The sequence below is a fragment of the Acinonyx jubatus genome, chromosome A3 (assembly GCF_027475565.1).
Source record: "Acinonyx jubatus isolate Ajub_Pintada_27869175 chromosome A3, VMU_Ajub_asm_v1.0, whole genome shotgun sequence".
In the NCBI taxonomy this organism is placed as follows: domain Eukaryota; kingdom Metazoa; phylum Chordata; class Mammalia; order Carnivora; family Felidae; genus Acinonyx; species Acinonyx jubatus.
Genome location: NC_069388.1, coordinates 121,015,008 through 121,040,041, shown reverse-complemented (window position 1 = coordinate 121,040,041; position 25,034 = coordinate 121,015,008). Strand labels below are relative to the sequence as shown.

The 25,034-nt window shown below is 38.2% G+C and overlaps 1 protein-coding gene across 1 annotated transcript in view; it reads left to right on the top strand.

Moving 5' to 3' along the window:
• Positions 1 to 20,479, top strand: part of TDRD15 (tudor domain containing 15) — a 688,321-nt gene extending 667,842 nt beyond the window's left edge. The window contains exon 7 of the mRNA XM_053201184.1: positions 16,873 to 20,479. The gene's annotated coding sequence lies outside the window, so the exon portion shown is untranslated. The remainder of the gene's footprint in view (positions 1 to 16,872) is intronic.
• Positions 20,480 to 25,034: the final 4,555 nt, after the last annotated feature.

Below are 25,034 nucleotides of genomic sequence, written 5' to 3'. Positions count from 1 at the left end.
AATAAATTAAGAGCAAATTACTTACAGAATAAATGAAAAGAAAGGATAAAAATCAGTATACTAAAAAACAGGAAAAATAGAGAAAGACATTAAAACCGAATGATCTTTTTTGTTCTTTGAAAAGATTTTAAGAAATGGATAAATCTTTAACCTGCCTAATCAAAACAATGAAAGAAAGATACAAAATTGTCAGTGTTGGAATTGAAAAAGGTGACACTGGTACACATTCGACACATATTAAAATGTTAATAAGACAGTATTTGAACAGTTTTATGCTAATCACTACAATTTAGAAGAAACAAACAAATTCTTTGACTCCAACTAGAAAACCTAATTTTGAAAGAAATGTTATAGGTCTAAATCAACCACAATAGTGTGATTTCTAGTGAAAAATCTTCCACACAGAAAATCCTTCATCCAGATGTATTCTCTGGTGAATTCTGGTGATTATTTAAGGAAGAAATACTGCCAATTCTACAAAGAAAACAAAAACAAAAACAAAAAACCAGCAACAACAACAACAAAAACCCACCTTTCCAAAAAATTGAACCAGAGAGAATACTTCTTATGTTTTCAGGCTAGTATTACCCTGATGAAAAAACTAGACAAAGATATTATAAGAAAACAAACCTTCAGACTGTAACAACAGACTGTAATTTTTATATATATGTCTCTTGAGGCAAGGGAAATCAAAGCCAAAAAAAAAACCTATTGGGACTACATTGAAATAATTTCTGCACAGCTAATGAAACAAAAAACAAACAAACAAAAAACCTAAAAGGCAATCTACTGAATGGTTGGAGATATTTTCAAATGACATATCTGATAAAAGGTTAGTATCCAAAATATATAAAGAACTGATACAACTCAACACCCAAAAGCCAAAATATTCCAACTTAAAAATGGGCAGAAGGAATAACCAGGCATTTTTCCAAAGAATACAACAGTGGTCCAACAGACACATGAAAAGATGCTCAACAGTCATTTATCATCAGGGAAATGCACATTAAAATCACAATGAGATATCATCTTACACCTGTCAGATTGGCTAAAATCAACAATACAAGAAACAACAAGTGTTGCCAAGGATATGGAGAAAGGGGATCCCTCTTGCACTGTTGGTGGAAATGCAAACTGGTGCAGCCACCCTGGAAAACAGAATGGAAGTTCCTCAAAAAGTTAAAAATAGAACTACCCTGAGATCCAGCAATTCCACTAGTACGTATTTTCCCAAAGTATACAAAAATACTAATTCAAAGGGATACGTGCACCCCTTATCTTTAGAGCAGCATTATCTACAGTAGCTAGAATATGGAAACAGCCTGAATATCCATCAACAGATGAATGGATAAAAAAGATATTATACACACACACACACACACATACACACGCATACACATGTATATCACACATACATAGAATGTAATATTCAGCCATAAAAAAAGAATGGTATCTTGGCATTTGTAACAATGTGAATAGAGCTAGGGAGTATCTAGCTTCTAATAGAGCTAGCTAGCTTCTAGTAGAGCTAAGCAAAATAAGTTAGAGAAATCAAATATTATATGATTTAACTCACATGTGGAATGAAGAAACAAATAAGCAAAGGGAAAAAAAGAGAGAAACAAGCCAAGAAACAGACTCTTAACTATAGATGACAAACTGATGGTTACCACAGGGGAGGTTGGTGAGGGGATGGGTGAAATAGATGATGGGGATTAAAGAGTACACTTATCATGATGAAAAATAAAATAATGAAAAGAAAAGAAACCTTATGACCAATATTCTTTATGACACAGATCCAGATATTCTAAAGAAAATTTTAGCATACTGGATTTGATAATATATAAAAATAATAATACAGTATGACCAAATGGGTCATTCAACTGTTTGAATAGATAAATATCATATTGATTTTTAATATCATTTATCTATAAGATTATATTTTTCATATATATATATATATATATATATATATATATATATATATATATATATATGTTGTTTACATAATCCACTGCATTTCCCACCACCAGAGGAGCCCCTTGAAGTAGTAAACACCCAAGGCTTCTCTCCACTTTCAAGGTTGTGGAAAACAATTTTCATGGTGTCTTTCTTTCCATGTCAGTGCTAGTCCAGCCTTCCTGATGCTGATTCAGTCCTTAGGAAGTATGTCTCTTTTGTTGGAAATAGTCTTCCCAGGACCATATCTAAAGACTTATGAGTTTAGCATTTTTCTGATGAGTGCGTCCCAGGTTCATCCTCTGTAATTATTTTTTAGGAGATACAAGTTATTGTATTTAACCATTCATTACTTCCAAAAACTGACTCTGAACATCTTAACCTAACACATGTGACATTTATTAAAACTACTGAGACTTTGAGTCTTGAATGTACCTGAAAGTGCTGCAGATTAATGTCCTGGGCTTCTCGTCTTGTTAGACTATGCATTCTCATGGGTCATAAACTGGGATTTTGTTTCCAGGTACCTGAAACTTTATAAAACGCAACTTTCTTTTATCTTTGGCATGTTTATCTCCAGTTTGTCTCAGTGCTTCATTGTGATCTTTTTCTCCCAGAAATCCTTATTTGTAGGTCATCACCTGTACTCACCATTATATCTGTCCTGAAATATTGTTTGTGGCTCTTCTGGTCCTGCCTTTTCTTTCTTTCTCTCTTATTCATCACCTGGAATGACATAATTACAACCAACATAAATAAGCTATTCCTGTGAATCAGAGGCACTCAGAAATGTCCTCTTCCTCCTTCTTCTTCACCTAAGTCTAATTCTTGAGGAAGTCAATTACAGGAAAAAGAAGGGCATAAAGTTGGGATTCTGTATTTAAGGGGCTCTAGTTTCTGGTAGTCCATAAGTAATCATTTTACAGTCATCATCCATCATGTTCCACAAAGGAAATAGGCAGAGTTGATAAGCACACACATCCACATATACACACACATCCACATTAATCACACATGTAATACATTGGGCAGCCAAGTATGTAAAGGAAAGGTCATAATATCTCATTCAACTGCTGCAGTAAATACCAAATCCAATTTGTACATACCCTGTTATATCTGAACCCATCCAAATGTGGCCATTTTGGAATCATACATCATAAAATACCCTTACTGTTATTTGGAAAGAAGCAGATCTTCTATTTTTCATAACTTTATATATTCCTTTAACATGTTTTCTTCAGCTAAGAAATTTAATTGCTATAAGGAGAGGTGGGAGGTTTTTTTTCCTCCAGTGCTAAACAACTAGACACTGACAGGGTGACTCATTAGCTGAATCCATTAATCTCAGCTGAATAGAAAGATCCAGATGGAATTGAGAGGAAACAGGCCATTCCTTTCCAAGAGTTAGCATAAGGACTACTCATCTCAGGGTGGCAGATTTTATATTTAGTTTTGGCTAAGGAAGTATAGGTCACATTTTATATTTCTTTTGAGGATTACTAAAGAACACTTCAGAGACCATCCTCTTTTTTCTTAATTCCTAAGAATGTAAGAACAATGAAAATCTTGGAATCTGCAAAAAAAAAATACAAATATTTTCAAATTCTTTATATAAAAGGGTCAATAATTTACAGTGAACTAAGATTTAGCACATATATGCACACACATAAAACTTCTTTTCTTATGAAATATTTATATTCATATATTCTTAGGAAATATGAAATATTCCCTAGTAAAGTTCTCATGATAAAATTCTATAAGTTTTTTTTTTTTAGAGAGTAGAATCTCCCTTACTGTTAGTGTTTCTTCCTTCCTTAAAAAACAAGGGGTTTTGGGGGTGGCTCAGTTGGTTGAGCTTCTGACTTCAGCTCAGGTCATGATCTCACGGTTCATGAATTTGAGCCCTGCATTGGGCTCTGTGCTGACAGCTCAGAGCCTGGAGCCTGCTTCGGATTCTGTGTTTCCCTCTCTCTCTGTCCCTCCCCTGCTCATGCTCTGTCTCTCAAAAATAAATAAACATTTAAAAAACAAAACAAGGGGCGCCTGGGTGGCTCAGTTGGTTAAGCGGCCGACTTCAGCTCAGGTCATGATCTCGCGGTCCATGAGTTCGAGCCCCACGTCGGGCTCTGTGCTGACATCTCAGAGCCTGGAGCCTGTTTCAGATTCTGTGTCTCCCTCTCTCTGACCCTCCCCTGTTCATGCTCTGTCTCTCCCTGTATCAAAAATAAATAAAACGTTAAAAAGAATTTAAAAAACAAAACAAAGGGTTATGGTAGGGTTAGTGTAAACAACACAAAGTTGGGTTTGATCCAATTTGTTTGAAAGTTTGAATGGTTGGTTTAATTCAGAATTGCTTAGGCAATTCACTTAATTTCTCTGAAATGTAGATCCCTTATCTGCAAATAAGGATAATAATAACAGCTGATTTGGTGTTGAGAATTATAGTAGATTGTGTCTACTAGCTGCCTGGACTTTGTGGTACATATCCAATGATGCCTGGCCCTTTATGTTTCCATCACTGATGGAAGAGAGAATGAAGCCAAAAGACAGAGTCTTTAGATGAAGAACACTGAGTGAGAAGCAGGATCTTTGAAAATGTAATAAACCAGTTTTTATCCCTTAGGAGTAGTAAGAAAGGAAAGAGCTATTATAAAAGAGAATCAACTGTTGTATTGAATAACTGAAATGGCTGACAGGAAGGGGGTGCATAAGCTATGTATGTCCTCAGATAGGAAGGAAATAGGAGCCTGGATTTCCTGTAGTAAAGATGATGGAGAACTCAAGGATCCCATTGTGATTTTCCTCTAAACCTGAGGCATTGTGAGTAAGCCAGAGGAACGTAGTCCTACCCTCCACCCTTCTTTTTTTCCACATTTGGTTCCTTCAGCTCTCAGGCAATTCTTTAGATAGCGATCCAGACATGGTTGGGTGGACAGTGGAGGGTGCTCACAGGACAATTGTGATTGATAGCCTAATTCATGCTAACTCAGACCAATAGCATGTCCAGCAACACTTGAGTCAGGTTAATGGAAGAAGTATGAGTTCAGTAGATAGTGGACAGTACCACCATGGAGGCAGTAGTCAGAATCCACTTGTAATAAATACACATAAAATATACTCAAAACCATGTCTTTGTCCTACACAATTCCAAAGCCACTGAGGTATTCTAAAACAATAAACTAGTTCACCAACTTCCACTATATAGACATAGCTGCCATGATCGTCTAAAACACACCTTGATTGAGCATAGAACCTGTTTAAAGCACCATTCTAGATTCTGAGAGGCAGCGAAAATAGAGGAGGCTTGATGGCTATTCAAAATATCTGGAAGACTAGATTTCACAACATAATTCAATCTTCGTTATTTCCCACACCTAGAAGAATGTTGTATATGTCATAGATGTTCATTAATACTTATAATGAAGTTGAATAGCCTCTTTATATTATTTGCTGCCGAATGGATGCTTTACTGTTTTCTCAACAAATGATTTTTACATCATAAAGGTTAAGACAAAGTACTGTTTCCTTATTTCCTTAGAGTTAAATGCATATTAGGTACTCAATAGAACCTCTTTGTTTGGCCCTGAGAAGACATATCCCTGGAGAACAGTACTACGGAAATGTGTATTGCTGATGATGACAAACAAGGGTATTATCTTTGCTTATATGAGAACTGGGTTCTAGAAATCTTGGACTTATTTTCTTTTTTTTATCTCTCATCCATAGCTAAAGTTATTCTTGATGTGTTTTCTTATATGGCAAACATTGTCCTTGGAAAAAAAAATCTTACAGAAGTTAGACCCCAAATGGCTTACTTGTCTTACAGGGCTATTTATATTTCGAAGGTTAACAGGAGTCATGAAAACATAAAGTGACCAGCTAGCTACCAGCTCAGTTAATGATTTATGATATAATTAAATGATCCATAAGCACTGGAGATGAATGAGGAAAGTTGTCTTCCTAGGATCAAGTTCTTTAATACATGGGTTGAGTGTGAATGGAAGAGGAGCAAATTCCACATACCAAGAGAAAGAAGGATTAAAGCAAGACTTGGAAGCACAGATGCACATGTGTATTATTGGGGCAGTAAGAACTTCTACCCATAATTGTAGAAACAACACCAGAATAATTTATAATCCTGATGGAATTCCTAGTCATTTCAGCCTTCAAATTCCTTATTCTCCTCTTCTTTCTCCCTTCAGAACTTGTTCAGTTTTCACCTCCTCCAGAATGACTCTGATGGATATAGGGACATAACTCTACTACCAAGTGACAATCCATGTAATTTTCATTGACCATCTAATATGAGCCAGACACTGGGCATGCAAAATAAGAGGAAATGCCCACTTTATAAGAACTTGCAATGTGTTGGGGAAATGAAAGTAAAGTGTCTTCAGCATATTAGATAAAACATGATAAAGATTGGTTTGCACTCAAAAAGAATGACAGAAGGTGTGTATATCTGTATTTGTGGGGAGGGTTGCAGAAGACAGACCTTAAATCCACCATGGGGTTGATAAAAAGGTTCTGAGAGTAAAGGTTAAGTACAAGTATTAGCCAGGCAAAAGTAGGAGAGAGCAGTATTCCACACAGGAGAAGCTTGTGTACAGGCAATTAGGAAGAAAACTGAGTATTTACTGGATGCCTTTTCTGCACTTTAACTTTTCAGATTAAATATTGGGTAGATACATATGAATATTTATAAACACAAAGATAAGATAAAGGATAACAATATAGTGAGCAGTCATGTATCCTCTTCTCCGTTTAAAAATGGTCATGACTCATGAAGTCCATGATTTTACTTCTCATTCCATTGCTTTCCACCCCCACTCAGGTAACATTGTCCTTATTTTTGCATTTATCAGATTCTTGATTTTCTTTATTATTTTTTCTTATTTTTTACCATACATTTATGCCTCTAAATAATACATGGTTTAGCTTTCCATGGGTTTGAAAATTTATGGGGTCATACTACATATATTCTGTGCCTTGTTGTTTCAGTTTGTGATTTACCTATTTGTTACATTGTATTAATATATAATAATAATAGTTTCCCATTTTAATATCCTACTTATTGACATTGTGTCCACTATGAATATTCCCATACATTTTTCTTAGTGCATATATATGAGTTTTTCCTATGGTGCATGTGTAGGAGTAGAATTTGGATGTGAGGGTGTGTGCATGTCCAAGTGTACTAGAATGGGTAATCCCAAACTGTTTTCTAAATTGGTCTTATCAATTTACATCCCTACCAGTAGTATGTGATATCTGCTGGTAGCAAATTCACACTTTTTGCTTGTCAAAACTGTATTTATTATACCTCATTCTTGAAAGATACATTCACTGTGAACACAGCTCTACATTGACAGTTATTGCCTATTAGACAATGAATATTTTATTATACTGTGTTCCAGTTTTCATCGTTGCAGCTCGAGCTGCTATTCCAATAATTGTTCTCTGTAAGTAATCTGTATTTTTACTATGGCCATTTCTAGAGTCATCTGCTTGTTTCTGATAGTTAGTAATTAGCTAAATATGTGTGTGGTTTTCCTGAAGCTATTGATGTCTAACTGTTAATAGTTCTAGAAAAATGTATTTTTGTTTTTATTTTTTAGTGTTTTATTTATTCTTGGGAGAGAGAGAGAGAGCACAAGCGGGGAGGGGCAGAGAGAGAGGGAGACACAGAATCTGAAGCAGGCTCCAGGCTCTGAGCTGTCAGCACAGATCCTGATGTGGGGACCAAACCCACAAAGTGTGAGATCATGACCTGAGCCGAAATCAGACGCTTAACTGACTGAGCCACCCAGGCACCCCAGTTCTAGAAAACTTTTTGTCATTATCTCCTAAAATACAGCTTCTACTCATCCCTCATCTATTCTTATTCTAGAATCAGATTAGGTGTATTATGGATATTCTCACTTTGTCTCATAACCTCTTTCTCATACTTCCCATCTGTTTTAGCTACATTTTAGATAACTGCATCAGTTATTTCTTCAATCATGTCTACTTACCTTTAAGCCTGCCGTTATAGATTTTTCAAAACTTCTAATACTATACTTTCTATTTTCAGAAGACATATTTGGCTTTTTTTTTCCAAATAAGTCTCACATTTTGTATTTTCTTACATTTTAAATTTCCCTTTAAATGTATTAACATATTTATTTTCTTTTTTTTTCAATATATGAAATTTATTGTCAAATTGGTTTCCATACAACACCCAGTGCTCATCCCAAAAGGTGCCCTCCTCAATACCCATCACCCACCCTCCCCTCCCTCCCACCCCCCATCAACCCTCAGTTTGTTCTCAGTTTTTAACAGTCTCCTATGCTTTGGCTGTCTCCCACTCTAACCTCTTTTTTTTTTCCTTCCCCTCCCCCATGGGTTTCTGTTAAGTTTCTCAGGATCCACATAAGAGTGAAACCATATGGTATCTGTCTTTCTCTGTATGGCTTATTTCACTTAGCATCACACTCTCCAGTTCCATCCACATTGCTACAAAAGGCCATATTTCATTCTTTCTCATTGCCACGTAGTATTCCATTGTGTATATAAACCACAATTTCTTTATCCATTCATCAGTTGATGGACATGTAGGCTCTTTCCATAATTTGGCTATTGTTGAGAGTGCTGCTATAAACATTGGGGTACAGATGCCCCTATGCATCAGTACTGCTGTATCCCTTGAGTAAATTCCTAGCAGTGCTATTGCTGGGTCATAGGGTAGGTCTATTTTTAATTTTCTGAGGAACCTCCACACTGCTTTCCAGAGTGGCTGCACCAGTTTGCATTCCCACCAACAGTGCAAGAGGGTTCCTGTTTCTCCACATCCTCTCCAGCATCTATAGTCTCCTGATTTGTTCATTTTGGCCACTCTGACTGGCGTGAGGTGATATCTGAGTGTGGTTTTGATTTGTATTTCCCTGATGAGGAGCGACGCTGAACATCTTTTCATGTGCCTGTTGGCCATCCGGATGTCTTCTTTAGAGAAGTGTCTATTCATGTTTTCTGCCCATTTCTTCACTGGGTTATTTGTTTTTCGGGTGTGGAGTTTGGTGAGCTCTTTATAGATTTTGGATACTAGCCCTTTGTCCGATATGTCATTTGCAAATATCTTTTCCCATTCCGTTGGTTGCCTTTTAGTTTTGTTGGTTGTTTCCTTTGCTGTGCAGAAGCTTTTTATCTTCATAAGGTCCCAGTAATTCATTTTTGCTTTTATTTCCCTTGCCTTTGGGGATGTGTCGAGTAAGAGATTGCTACGGCTGAGGTCAGAGAGGTCTTTTCCTGCTTTCTCCTCTAGGGTTTTGATGGTTTCCTGTCTCACATTCAGGTCCTTTATCAATTTTAAGTTTATCTTTGTGAATGGTGTGAGAAAGTGGTCTAGTTTCAATCTTCTGCATGTTGCTGTCCAGTTCTCCCAGCACCATTTGTTAAAGAGACTGTCTTTTTTCCATTGGATGTTCTTTCCTGCTTTGTCAAAGATGAGTTGGCCATACGTTTGTGGGTCTAGATCTGGGGTTTCTATTCTATTCCGTTGGTCTATGTGTCTGTTTTTGTGCCAATACCATGCTGTCTTGATGATGACAGCTTTGTAGTAGAGGCTAACGTCTGGGATTGTGATGCCTCTTGCTTTGGTCTTCTTCTTCAAAATTACTTTGGCTATTCGGGGCCTTTGTGGTTCCATATGAATTTTAGGATGGCTTGTTCTAGTTTCGAGAAGAATGCTGGTACAATTTTGGTTGGGATTGCATTGAATGTGTAGATAGCTTTGGGTAGTATTGACATTTTGACAATATTTATTCTTCCAATCCATGAGCAGGGAATGTCTTTCCATTTCTTTAAATCTTCTTCAATTACCTTCATAAGCTTTCTATAGTTTTCAGCATACAGATCTTTTACATCTTTGGTTAGATTTATTCCTAGGTATTTTATGTTTCTTGGTGCAATTGTGAATGGGATCAGTTTCTTTACTTGTCTTTCGGTTGCTTCATTGCTAGTGTATAAGAATGCAACTGATTTCTGTACATTGATTTTGTATCCTGCAACTTTGCTGAATTCATGTATCAGTTCTAGCAGACTTTTGGTGGAGTCTATCGGATTTTCCATGTATAATATCATGTCATCTGCAAAAAGCGAAAGCTTGACTTCATCTTTGCCAATTTTGATGACTTTGATTTCCTTTTGTTGTCTGATTGCTGATGCTAAAACTTCCAACACTATATTACACAACAGCGGTGAGAGTGGACATCCCTGTCGTGTTCCTGATCTCAGGGAAAAAGCTCTCATTTTTCCCCGTTGAGGATGATGTTAGCTGTGGGCTTTTCATAAATGGCTTTTATGATCTTTAAGTATGTTCCTTCTATCCCGACTTTCTCAAGGGTTTTTATTAAGAAAGGGTGCTGGATTTTGTCAAATGCCTTTTCTGCATCGATTGACAGGATCATATGGTTCTTATCTTTTTTTTTATTAATGTGACGTATCACGTTGACTGATTTGCGAATGTTGAACCAGCCCTGCATCCCAGGAATGAATCCCACTTGATCATGGTGAATAATTCTTTTTATATGCCGTTGAATTCGGTTTGCTAGTATCTTATTCAGGAATTTTTGCATCCATATTCATCAGGGATATTGGCCTATAGTTCTCTTTTTTTACTGGGTCTCTGGTTTAGGAATCAAAGTAATACTGGCTTCATAGAATGAGTCTGGAAGTTTTCCTTCCCTTTCTACTTCTTGGAATAGCTTGAGAAGGATAGGTATTATCTCTGCTTTAAACGTCTGGTAGAACTCCCCTGGGAAGCCATCTGGTCCTGGACTCTTATTTGTTGGGAGATTTTTGATAACCGATTCAATTTCTTCGCTGGTTATGGGTCTGTTCAAGCTTTCTATTTCCTCCTGATTGAGTTTTGGAAGAGTGTGGGTGTTTAGGAATTTGTCCATTTCTTCCAGGTTGTCCAATTTGTTGGCATATAATTTTTCATAGTATTCCCTGATAATTGTTTGCATCTCTGAGGGATTGGTTGTAATAATTTCATTTTCATTCATGATTTTATCTATTTGGGTCATCTCCCTTTTCTTTTTGAGAAGCATGGCTAGAGGTTTGTCAATTTTGTTTATTTTTTCAAAAAACCAACTCTTGGTTTCGTTGATCTGCTCTACAGTTTTTTTAGATTCTATATTGTTTATTTCTGCTCTGATCTTTATTATTTCTCTTCTTCTGCTGGGTTTAGGCTGCCTTTGCTGTTCTGCTTCTAGTTCCTTTAGGTGTGCTGTTAGATTTTGTATTTGGGATTTTTCTTGTTTCTTGAGATAGGCCTGGATTGCAATGTATTTTCCTCTCAGACTGCCTTCGCTGCGTCCCAAAGCATTTGGATTGTTGTATTTTCATTTTCGTTTGTTTCCATATATTTTTTAATTTCTTCTCTAATTGCCTGGTTGACCCACTCATTCTTTAGTAAGGTGTTCTTTAACCTCCATGCTTTTGGAGGTTTTCCAGACTTTTTCCTGTGGTTGATTTCAAGCTTCATAGCATTGTGGTCTGAAAGTATGCATGGTATAATTTCAATTCTTGTGAACTTATGAAGGACTGTTTTGTGACCCAGTATATGATCTATCTTGGAGAATGTTCCATGTGCACTCGAGAAGAAAGTATATTCTGTTGCTTTGGGATACAGAGTTCTAAATATATCTGTCAAGTCCATCTGATCCAATGTCTCATTCAGGGCCCTTGTTTCTTCATTGACCGTGTGTCTAGATGATCTATCCATTTCTGTTAGTGGGGTGTTAAAGTCCCCTGCAATTACCACATTCTTATCAATAAGGTTGCTTATGTTCATGAGTAATTGTTTTATATATTTGGGGGCTCCGGTATTCGGCGCATAGACATTTATAATTGTTAGCTCTTCCTGATGGATAGACCCTGTAACTATTATATAATGTCCTTCTTCATCTCCTGTTACAGCCTTTAATTTAAAGTCTAGTTTGTCTGATATAAGTATGGCTACTCCAGCTTTCTTTTGGCTTCCAGTAGCATGATAAATAGTTCTCCATCCCCTCACTCTCAATCTAAAGGTGTCCTCAGGTCTAAAATGAGTCTCTTGTAGACAGCAAATAGATGGGTCTTGTTTTTTTATCCATTCTGATACCCTATGTCTTTTGGTTGGCGCATTTAATCCATTTACATTCAGTGTTATTATAGAAAGATACGGGTTTAGAGTCATTGTGATGTCTGTGTGTTTTATGCTTGTAGTGATGTCTCTGGTACTTTGTCTCACAGGGTCCCCCTTAGGATCTCTTGTAGGGCTGGTTTAGTGGTGACAAATTCCTTCAGTTTTTGTTTGTTTGGGAAGACCTTTATCTCTCCTTCTATTCTAAATGACAGACTTGCTGGATAAAGGATTCTCGGCTGCATATTTTTTCTGTTTAGCACACTGAAGATCTCGTGCCAATTCTTTCTGGCCTGCCAAGTTTCAAAAGAGAGATCAGTCACGAGTCTTATAGGTCTCCCTTTATATGTGAGGGCACGTTTACCCCTTGGTGCTTTCAGAATTTTCTCTTTATCCTTGTATTTTGCCAGTTTCACTATGATATGTCGTGCAGAAGATCGATTCAAGTTACGTCTGAACGGAGTTCTCTGTGCCTCTTGGATTTCAATGCCTTTTTCCTTCCCCAGTTCAGGGAAGTTCTCAGCTATTATTTCTTCAAGTACCCCTTCAGCCCCTTTCCCTCTCTCTTCCTCCTCTGGGATACCAATTATACGTATATTATTTCTTTTTAGTGTATCACTTATTTCTCTAATTTTCCCCTCATACTCCTGGATTTTTTTTATCTCTCTTTCTCTCAGCTTCCTCTTTTTCCATAACTTTATCTTCTAGTTCACCTATTCTCTCCTCTGCCTCTTCAATCTGAGCCGTTGTGGTTTCCATTTTGTTTTGCATTTCGTTTAAAGCGTTTTTCAGCTCCTCGTGACTGTTCCTTAGTCCCTTGATCTCTGTAGCAAGAGATTCTCTGCTGTCCTCTATACTGTTTTCAAGCCCAGCGATTAATTTTATGACTATTATTCTAAATTCATTTTCTGTTATATTATTTAAATCCTTTTTGATCAGTTCATTAGCTGTTGTTATTTCCTGGAGATTCTTCTGAGGGGAATTCTTCCGTTTGGTCATTTTGGATAGTCCCTGGTGTGGTGAGGACCTGCAGGGCACTTCCCCTGTGCTGTGGTGTATAACTGGAGTTGGTGGGCGGGCCGCAGTCAGACCTGATGTCTGCCCCTGGCCCACCACTGGGGCCACAGTCAGACTGGTGTGTGCCTTCTCTTCCCCTCTCCTAGGGGCGGGATTCACTGTGGGGTGGCGTGGCTGTCTGGGCTACTTGCACACTGCCAGGCTTGTGGTGCTGGGGATCTGGCGTATTAGCTGGGGTGGGTAGGCAAGGTGCAGGGGGGCAGGAGGGGCAGGCTTAGCTCGCTGCTCCTTAGGTGATCCACTTCAGGAGGGGCCCTGTGGCAGCGGGATGGAGTCAGATCCACTGCCGGAGGTTTGGCTCTGCAGAAGCACAGAGTTGGGTGTTTGCAGGGAGCGAGCAAGTTCCCTGGCAGGAACTGGTTGCCTTTGGGATTTTGGCTGGGGGATGGGCGAGGGAGATGGCGCTGGCGAGCGCCTTTGTTCCCCGCCATGCTGAGCTCTGTCCTCTGGGGGCTCAGCAACTCTCCCTCCCTTTGTCCTCCAGCCTTCCTGCTTTCCGAGCAGAGCTGTTAACTTATGACCTCCCAGATGCTAAGTCGTGCTTGCTGTCGGAACACAGTCTGTCAGGCCCCTCCGCTTTTGCCAGCCAGACTCAGGGGCTCTGCTTGGTCGGCAGGCTGCCCCTCTGCCCGGCTCCCTCCCGCCAATCCGTGGGTGTGCACCGCCCCGCCGCCCTTCCTACCCTCTTCCGTGGGCCTCTCCTCTGCGCTTGGCTCCGGAGACTCCGTTCCGCTATTCCTCTGGCGGTTTTCTGGGTTATTTAGGCAGGTGTAGGTGGAATCTAAGTGATCAGCAGGACACACGGTGAGCCCAGCATCCTCCTAAGTCACCATCTTCCAGGAATTTGCCTAACATATTTATTTTCTATTCAGTGTCTCATAATTCCACAGTTAAAGTATTTGGACATCGGATTCTATGATCTATTGTTTCTGTCTGGTCCTGTTCAGGATGCCTTCTTGTGTGTTTGGTGACTTTTGCCTATGATGTCATAATCCAAAAACTATATTTTAATTATTTGAGGCTATAGTTGAAGGAAAGTTCTGAGTCTACAGAATTTGAGTTTGCTTTCGTGAGTGCATGGAGAATTATAAAACTGAGACTTTTCATTATATACTATGTTTTACTACAGAAAATAAGTCTTAAAAATGGTCAAGTACATACCAAGGTGAGTCAAAGAGCAAACATGGTTGAAGGGGCATGGCATGCTGAAAATCTGGCACATTATCAGAATAATAAAAGTAATAAAAGGCCACTGAAGGTCTGCAAAGAGAGAAGTATTTATTGTGTTTTAGGTAGATTTTCTGGAGGGCAGAGTAAATTTTAGACAGTTCAAACTCTCAGGCAAGACCAATTAGGTGGCTCCTTACTGCAGTGTTTCAGGCAGAAGATGATGAAATTATCTAGAGAAGTAGAGATGAAATAGAAGAATGGATTTGGGATATTCCAGGAGGTAAAATCAACGCTATTTAATGGTAATTTGAAGGAGCATGATATGGAAAGAGGATAGATTGAAGAGTTTCGATGAGATCCACATCCCTGATTTGAGTAAATGGCTGTGAGTTGTAGCCATTCACAGAAACTAGTAATAAAGAGAAGTTTTGCTTCCCCTCTGGAATTTCTCCTTAGGTTAGTTTTGGCCATTGAGGCATGTCTGGGACATTGAAATGCTGTATTTTTTCCACAAATATTTATTGTGGCAGGTTTAGTGCTATTTCGCTCTTGTTTCTAATATGCTCAGAGTACTGATCAAGGATATAAATATAGATTTGGAAGTTATCAATTTCAACATCATAAGTAAAACTAGGAGTCACTGGAGGTTGACGAGCATTTCTTGGGAGAGAGAAGAGCAGCGATTAAATGGCAGAATTTGAGGGATGCTCAGGTTTTACTGGTTGGTGGAGGAGGAATCTGGAAATGAAAAGGTAGTAAAGTAGCGGATGCAGACAGAAAGATGTGAATAGAATTACAGAAGCCAAGGAGGTACAGATAATAAGAGTGAAAGACTGAAGAAAATAAACATAAATAACAGAAATAAATAATAAAATTATATTAAATTTACTAGAGAAATCTAATAAGTAATGAAAAATATTCTTTGCTGATATGAAGCTCATTGATAGCTTCAGCCAGGGCAGTTTCAATGGAATGGTCTGGCCAGAAACTATTTAGGGTAGATTAAAAACTGAGTGTAACAGAGCAGATAGCTACAGCTGGAAATTGAGTTGAGAATTGAAGGGGAAAGAAAGAGTAGGCTTAAAAATGATCTGGGAAAGATTTTTTTTTTCCAGAGAATGTTAGAGATTTGAATATATTTACAAGAGTGGGTAGAAAGATAACCACAAGGGGCTGGTTGAAGATAAAGAAAAGATGAGAGAAGAATTATTGGTTACTATGGAGGATTTGAAGAGATAGGGACAAGAACACAAGTGGAGTGGGTAAGAACAAGGATACCTATCACCTGAGATGCAGATGACAATTACAGAAGGGAGGGAAGAAAGTTGAGGGATTTTACACCTGGTCGCTTCTATATAATTCACCTGTATTTAAATGAAAATACAGACTCTTTCCACCCTCATAACTATTACTGAGAAAATAGCTGACCCATTTGAGTATACACAATAAGCCAAGGTAGTTCTAAGCAAGTATGTTCGTTATCTCATTTAATCCTTGTGCTGCCTCTGTGTGGTAGCAGTTCCCCTCCTCCTCCTCTTCTCCTCCCCCTTCTTCACATGATGATATAACTGAGGCACAGAAGTTTTAAATAAATTGCCCAATATCACAGTAAGAGGACAAGTCAGATTTTGACCTGAAGCAATTTGCTACAGAGCCAAGCATTCCTAATCTGAGAATTCACATATATTTTCTTATTTAGTTCTCAACTCCAGAGGACATTTATTGTGTCTTCAAGCTATAGTTTACCTCCTGCCTCAAGTATGACTCAGAGCAAACACAATTCCTTTGTGCTCCAGAGTTTAGGGGTTTTCTGGATTTTAGGAAAGAGACGGCAAAACATGACTGCTGGGAATGGCCATGTCTGTGGGCTTTCCCCATTCCCAAGGAATCCAGCCCTCTGAGGGCTAAGCAATCAAACTAAAAGATCTTAGATGACAAATGCTAGTAATTTTGCGAAATGACATTTTTTTCAGAATAAATAATAAATTGTATGTTTTTCCTCCCACATGCAGATGGTATAAATGTTTTAATTACTGAGCTGATGTAGCAATATTAAAGATAATGTTTGAATTAAAAATCACCTGTCATTTCATCATCCCAATAAGCCAATTACTTTCATTTTTTATAGTTTATGTGAAAGAAACATTTCATTGTCTTCTTGTATTAAAATAGCAGTGACATAAACATTTTGATGTGGCAACTTAGTATGATTTTAATGAGTCTGTCATATTCCATCAAGTAAATGTAAGTTTAGTATTGAATATTTTGGCTATTCTTTCTCCCTTTTTTAAACTATTATAACTTACTCTTCAGTAGATCTGTTGATTATAAAACATTTTGCTTCTGTTGAATGATTTCTTTAGGATAAATTATCATGAAAAGAATGACTACCTTAGAAAAAATGAATACCTCTAAGGTTTTTGCTATAGACTAGGCATTAATATTTAATTTTTTAAAATTCTGTGTATTTTATATATTTTTCATCTTGTTTTTGCTCTTAGACACTCCATGGTCCTCACACCTTTTCCGGGAGACCAACAAGTGGCAATTCAAAGGTAAATGTGTTTTTGTCACAAAGAATCTCTGAGACTAACCAGACACAAAGAGGAATCCAAAAGAGGTAGCACCTTTAAATGTGTTTCTGTTCTTGTTCCCACCATATTGTATTCCTCTATTAATTGTTTCCCCTTTCCTACATACTCTTCCAGAATTCTGCATGCTCTTGGGCATGGGGATGGTTGTAGAGGCTCAAATCCAGCCCTGGGAATGTGAAAAAGACTAGGTGGACAATGTATGCATCAGTGGCTGACTGGGGAACGGATGTATGGGGCATAAACTTTCTCTTGAGAATTTTCCTTGTTAAAGCGATAGTTTATTCAGGGGATTTTGTCACTTGTTCTACCATTCCCATGTTCTCCTATGAAATTCCTCTTTTTGAATTTACATACAAATTAGGCACTTTACAGAGCAGAGACTGGATTATCAGTCCGTTTTCTCTTGTCCCTTATTTTCTACACTTATTCTCTTTACTAGTTGGCTAAGTGAATGTAAATAACTCAGTGGAGGAGTGAGAAAAGGCCCTCAAATATGGTGGTGACACAAGTCGATAAGAACCAGGAGTCTGCCCTATGAAAGCCAAGGGGACTGTGAGGTGAATGGGAATATGCTTCCATTGTATTAAATCACACAGAATGAGAAATTGGTAGTTTCTGTAGCTGGGTGTTGTTCATTCTCCTAAAGATACAGTTTGGAGTGTTGGGGTTTGGAGCTGATTGCCAGGAAAAACTTCTTGAGACGTCTTCAGTGTAGAAAGGTGGTTTTATTAAGCACAGAGAGGAACCGTGGGAAGAAAGAGCTGTACTGGGGTGTGAGGAGTGACTGATTATAAACGATTTTCTATCCTATGGAGAGGAGGGTGATGTTGGGGCTCCAGGATACTGAGTCTATAGGTTTCTGGAGGTTGTTCTTCTCTTGTAAATCATTAAGACAGTTGCAAACTGATGGAGACTCCTGTCCTTCATGACTGTGCTCTTTATCATATAACCATTTGTTTTTCCCTTTCCTTTGTTCTTGGGCTGCCAGGACTTTTGAGGAATGTCACACCTATCCTACCTGGGGAGTGGGGGTGGCTGGAAGGGTTGTTAGCTTGTGCTTTGCCCTCAGCTTGCCTTTTCTCCCTCATCACTAGTACACTTTATAAAGTGATGAGAATAAATCCATAGGACTTTGCTAAATATCATATGATGCTCATCACTAGGCTAGATAGTTGAATGAAATCTTCAAGGAACTCAATCTGGGATTGAGTCTTTGGCTTTGTTGCTGTGAGTGCAGAGGGTACGGGACTGTAAGCTTCTGTGGTTAATGAGGTTGTCATTTATCTCCAAATTACCTGAAGAATCCAGGCTGTGGTGTTCTGAATATAAAATGTAATCCTTCTTAGGTATAAGGGTTTGGCAGCCTTGCCTTCCAGAAATAAGTCTTATTCTAGGAGATTTTTTTGTGTTTTTTTGGTCTGTTTGTTTGTTTGTTTGTTTAATATCAGCTCTCTTCAACACTGCCCAAGGTGATCAGGTACTAAGGTTGTGGACATGGCCTCCAGATCATTAAGCCACAAGTTTCACAACATAAATAATCTGAATTCAATATATGTAATGCCCTAAGAGATAAATGACTGTGAAATCCCATGCGTATGGTTCTTCAGATGTCACTCCGGGGGCAAGCCACCTCACATGGAAAGATATCTGCCCTAAGTGATTAAGCTGGAATTTAATTTTACTTAAATATGTGAACACTTTTAATAAGGCTCTGGAGGTATTATGAAGTTTGCAGAATCTTTATATTTGAAAAATGTTTTATTTTGCTTGATAACATGCAGAAAAGCCCTTATTGTGATTAGCATTTGAATAGGAGGATCATCTTAATACTCTTGTTATTAATATGACAGATTTTATTTTCCCAAAGGTGACAATTGAACCCAGTTCTCAGATCAGTTAATCCATGTATTTATGAGAATTGAACTTTTCTACCTTGTAATTTGGTTCTGGAGTACATTGGATTTCCTCCTGCCCTGTGGGGTTCATGCATCAATTTAAATACCTAAGTTATTGGCCTACTTTTTTGCCTAATATGAAAACAGGTTTTTTCTCTGAGTTTTGATGGTTGTTTACATGTTTTATGCTGGTAGCAGTCTGTATTGTCATTTGTAGGCTCTTGAACCTCTGTGAGGTTGCATCTGCTTCTGAGACACCTGTTTCGGTTCTTTAAGGACATTTATAATGAATGGTGGTACTTCAGCACTTGCTGATGCCTTTTGCATGGAAGTGGGAAGTAAAGGTAGGGAGAAAAGGAAGATGAAACAATTTTTCTTTTTTTTTACATGCTCCTCTTTTTACTTATCTGTAGTATTAGAACCCTCAATTCCCTCTCTGTAAATCAATCACTGTTTTCTTCTCCTTGCTAAGAGTTGCCCCGCTTGTTTTTGTGGTCCTCAACTTGCTTCTTGCATTGATCCCTTGTGACCATATTCCAGAGAAGTTATGGAAAGTCAAGTCTATGGTTCCTGAGTCTGCATTGTGTGTTACTGCTCGGTGTGTTTGGCTCTCTGAAAAACCACCTTCCCATATGTGACTGTAAGTTTTGTTTAGAAGCTGCACAGGTAATGTGCACCCACATTTGGGTACAGCAAGAGCATATAAATTCTGATTTCAAGTTTGTGTCAGAAATAGGTCTGGGCAGAAAGTAAGGTTCTGAAAAATTCCAAGATATCTCTCTCATTGCCAGCTATTTTTGCCTTGGCCATTTATCTAGGCCAGCTCCCACTTAAGTTCATTACGCCTAACCACCATCTCCTCTCCAGTAAGCTACCAAGAGCCCCACATTTGGTTCCCCTGACTTCTCCTGCCTGTGTTGCGGCCTGTCTTCTGTTTGTGGTAATATAGTTACTGCCCCCAAATGCTCTCACTCTTTTCTCTTTTAGGACTGTTCTTTAAATTCTTTGTCTTCTCTTGGTTGGTCTAGATCTCATTCCATTCTTCAAAGCTCAAGTCAAGTCCCACCTTTTCCAAACCAGGGTAGAAATCTCCCTAAACTTCCTGATAGCTTGTTCCCAGTTACTCTTTGGACACTTCTAGGAATACAAAACCACAACACTTCCAAGATAAAGTCATCTTACCTTGGTGTATCATATATGGAGTATATTGTTAAGAACCAATTATACTATGGTATTCAGATATTTGCAAGATGAGTATGGAGCAAGAAATTAATTATGTACTAGCAAATCTGGATTCTAATCCCTTTATAGTCACTAACCAGATGTATGACCTTGGGAAACTTAATTTTTCTCTTTGCATTCCAGTTTTACTTTTCTGCAAAAAGATAATACTATGTGAGTGAACTGATTCTCATATAAAGTTGCTATCAGAAAACTTCACTTTGTAAAATTTTAGAATAGTGGCATTTCATATTAACCAGATTTTGTATAAAAATTACAGTATATCCTTTAACTTTGGTAAACATAATAATTTGTAGTTGATGCAAATTTAAAAAAATGGATACGATTCTTAAGCAGGTATCTGTAAATTACACTTGAAAATCAGTCTCATTATTTTAGAATCCCACAGGTGGGGTTTTGGGGTGATGGTGGGGGTTCAGAGCTGATGGCCAAGAAAGAATTCTTAAATCTTTGGTGCAAAAAAAAGTGATTTTATTGAAGCATGGGGACAGGACCCATGGGCATAAAAATCTGCACTGTGGTTGTGAAGAGTGACTGATTATATACCTTCAGGTTGGGAGGGGGTTGGGGACAGCACAAATCTCTAAGGAATTTTGGAAGCCAGATTCATAGGACCTTGAGTGTTTTGCTGTTAGGAAAACATCGTTTATTACTGTTTAGTAAAACCTCAGTCATGAGACCCTTCAGAGATATGTCAGGGGCCACATGCTTGGAGCATAATTGTCAGCATATGCTTGGGGCTTAAAGATAAAGGAGGTTTGTAAAGGAATTTTTATGTGTTTAAGGGGATTCACAGGTCCTGTTGAGGGGGGAGGTGGTCAAGATAATGTTAAGGCAAGATTCCCTTTTGCCTCTTGCAAAGAATCATCATTGAGGCAGCTGAGCTCCTACAGGAAGGTCACTCTGCCTGTTTCAAGGCCTTGTCAATGGGCTGTAGACAGTAAGGAAACTTACTTTTTCATTCGCCTTTGTTCCCATATCACCACAGCAAGTACTTAAATCCCCTTTCATCTTGATGAGGGTGATATTAGGGCTCCAGAATATGGAGTCTATAAGTTTCTGGAGATCAGGCTATGGACAAGATTGCCTTTTTCATGCAGGTTACTAAGTTATCCATAAACTGAAGGAAACTCCTGTCCCACATGACTATGATCTCCATCAGTCAACCATTTGTCTTTCTTTCCTTTCCTTTGTTCTTTGGCAGCCAGGGGTGTCCAAGGAATATCACACATATGCCACCTTGGGGGTAGATGGGTGCTGTTAGCTGGTACTTTGCCCTCAGCTTGCTTATGCTCCCTCACCACCATGTATTCATCCTTTAAATATATGGTGGCACTTTTCCTATGATTCTGACAGCAAACATCTTCTTTTCTCCTCGCATACTTTTTTCAACAAATAGTTTCCTGCCACACCTGTATATAAAATGAAAATACATCTGAATATAAAATTTAGAAGAAAACTTGTATTGGAATAAATAGTGCAAAGTTTATATGGCTGCTAGGTTGGCAGATCAGCGCTTTTCCAAAGGAAATGATGATGGCATGCCATCCAGATCTCAGAGAGAAGTACTGGTCCTATTGAGAACTCCTGCTACTTAGAATATTTCAGAATTTGCAAGTGGGTGGCTGCAGTCCCCAGTCTCTCTGAGGTTTGTTATGTCTTCTGAGAAGTGAGAAGCAAGAGCATTGGTTCAGGAACGATAGCTGAGTGAAGGAGTGGAAAGTATTTACAGTAAAGAGTTGATAAAGTGACCCTTCCAAACAGCCAGCAGCAATTCTGCTGGGTCCTTGGACAAGTAGGTAGGTCTGGCTTTTAAATATTAAACGAAGAGGGGATTCTTTCCTCTGGGCTGGTGTGAAGGGAGAGCAAAACAGCTCTGCTAAGGCAGTAGAGGTAGGATCACAGCTTACGGCTGACAGTGACTGCTAACAGGCTGCAGCTTTTGTCACGTCACACTGCCAGCATCCACCCTATTGCTGACAAAGACATTGACCTTTGGTAGACTTGATTCACTAAAATAATGAGAGGCCAGAAGAAAATGCATTTGCATAATGTAAAGAGTGTGTGTGTGTTACTGCCGAAGAAGAATGTCATGTATAATAAAAATGCTAAGCATTCTGTCCTCCCCAACTAAATGCATAACCCTAGGGTCAGTGACAACCAAAGTACAAACCCTCAGAGCATAATTTGGATGCAGATCTGGTGGAGTTTTCAGTCTTTTTAGGCATCTCTGAAGCCCTCCTTTGTACGGAGGAGGGCATACAATAGATATGGTGGAAAGGGTTTAGAGTGAGAAGGCAAATTCTACTTTTACACTTGCTTATTATGATCCTTAGCATAAGTCATTTATTATTTCTAAGCCTCAGCAACTAATGCATAAAATGAGGATAGTGTTGTATGTGGGATGGATAATGTAACAATAAAACAATTTTTAAATTATGTGCAGATTTTAAAAATCATTAATATCTCATAATCAAACATTAATTTTAATTGGGGTTCTCTAGGAAACAGGCGGAAACAAAGGTTTAAATGTTTAAGATTTTTACTAGTGAAAATGCCTATGTCAAAGAAAAGAGGGAAGGAGATGAGGGAAGCTGGGGGAACAGAATACCCTGATGCAAGTGTGACCCTGAGTGAAGGGGACAGAAAGGAAGTTTGGGTGAATGTATCATAGATTGTTGTGCAGTTTAAGGTTTGGCAAGGCCATGTGTGTCTTCAAGCTAAAGATGACTATCATGGAAGCTGCATGTTTCCTGCCAGTGGTGTGCCTTCATATCGGCCAAACTCTCATTGGCTGGAGGAGGCATGACTTTGGTGCAAAGACAGTGATGGGTACCAAATTGCAACAGTTGTTTCAGTTGTATTCTCTATGGGTGGGTGTCTGAGAGCAGTCTCGTGACTATCACATTTATTTTACACTGAAAGAAGTTTTCCTAGAAGAAGAATAGACATGGATGAAAGAAGGAATCAGCCATGAAGAGATGTGGGACACAGGTTATAGGCAGAAGGAACAGCTATTATAAAGGTTCCAGGACTAAATGACCCCTCACATGTTCAATGAGACTATTATGGCTGGAACACAGCAAGGGAAGGGAGAGTTGTAGGAGGGGATGTCTGAGAAGTAGCCAGAGCAGATAATGTAAGGCCTCATAGGTCATGTGAAGAGTTTCAATCTTTTAGCATAAAATGCAAAACTACTGGAGTGGTTTTTTTTTAATTAAAAAGATTTATTTTTTTGAGTGTACTTGACACACAATGTTTCATTACTTTCAGGTGTATAACTAGTGATTTGACAAGCTTATATAGTATGCTTGTTCACTATAAGTATAGCTACCATCTGTCCCATTACATTGCTATTTAAAATATCACTGACTGTATTCCTTATGTTCTGCTTTTTATACCCGTGGCTTATTTATGCCATAACTGGAGGCCTGTACCACCCTCCCTCCTTCACCTGGTTTCCCAGTCCCCCACCCCTATCCCCTCTGACAACCATCAGTTTGTTCACTGTATTTATAGTTTGATTCTATTTTTTGTGTCATTTTTCTAGATTACATTTTTTAATAGAATCATGGTATTTGGCTTTCTCAGTCTGACTTATTTCACTTAGCATAATACCCTCCAGTTCTATTCTCACCTGGCACCATCTCATCATTTTTATGGATGTGTAGTATTCCAGTGCATGTATGTGTGTGTGTGTGTGTGTGTGTGTGTGTGTGTGTGTGTGTATGTATTCCATTCATCTGTTGAAAGACACTTGGGTTTCTTCTGTGTCTTGGCTGCTGTAAATAATGCTGCAATAAACATAGGGGTGCACATATCTTTTCAAATTAGTGTTTTCATTTTCCCTGGGTAAATATCCAATAGTGGAATTATTGGATTGTATGGTATTTCTATTTTTATTTTTGAGGAATCTTCATGCTGTTTTCCACAGTGGCTGCAACCAATTTATATTCTCACCAACAGTGCACAAGGGCTCCTTTCTCTCCAAATTCTCACCAACACTTACCATTTCTTGTCATCTCGATTTTAGTCATTATAGTAGGTATGAGGTAATATCTCGTAGTTTTGCATTTCCCTGATGATAAGTGATGTTGAGTATCTTTTCATGTGCCCTGTGTCCTCTTTGGAAAAAAAAATGTCTGTTCAGGTCCTCTACCCATTTTTTTTTAGTTGTACTGTTTGGTTTTTTTGGTGTTGAGTTGTATAAGTTCTTTATATGTTTTGGATACTAACCACTTATCAGACATAATATTGGCAAGTATTTTGTCCCATTCAGGAGGTTGTCTTTTTGTTTTATTGGTTGTTTCCTTTTCTTTTTAAAAGCTTTTTTATTTTGATGTAGTCCCAATCATCTATTTTTGCTTTTGTTTCCCTTGCCTTAGGAGATGTATCTAGAAAACTGCTGCTATAGCCAATCAGAAAAATCATTGCCTGCATTCTCTTCTAAGATTTTTGTGGTCTTAGGTCTCACATTTAGATCCTTAATTCATTTTGAGTTTATTTTTGTATATGGTGTAAGAAAGTGGTCCAGTTTCATTCTTTTACACGTACCTGTCCAATTTTCTGTTTATGAAAATGAATTTTTCCAAATAATATATTTTTGTCTCCTTTGTCATATTAATTGACTATTTAATCCTGGAATTTGTTTCTGGGGTCTCTATTCTGTTTTTGATCTATTTGTCTGTTTTGTGCCAATACCATACTATTTTGATTCCTATAGTTTTGTAGTATATCTTGAAATCTTCTTGTTATGCCTCAAGCTTCCCCCGGCCCCCTCTCCCCAGGATTGCTTTGGCTATTTGGGTTTGTGTGTGTGTGTGTGTGTGTGTGTGTGTGTGTGTGTGTGGTCCCATACAAATTTTAGATTCCTCACTCTAGTTTTGTAAGAAAAACATGCTGTTGGTACTTTGATAGGGATTACATTAAATC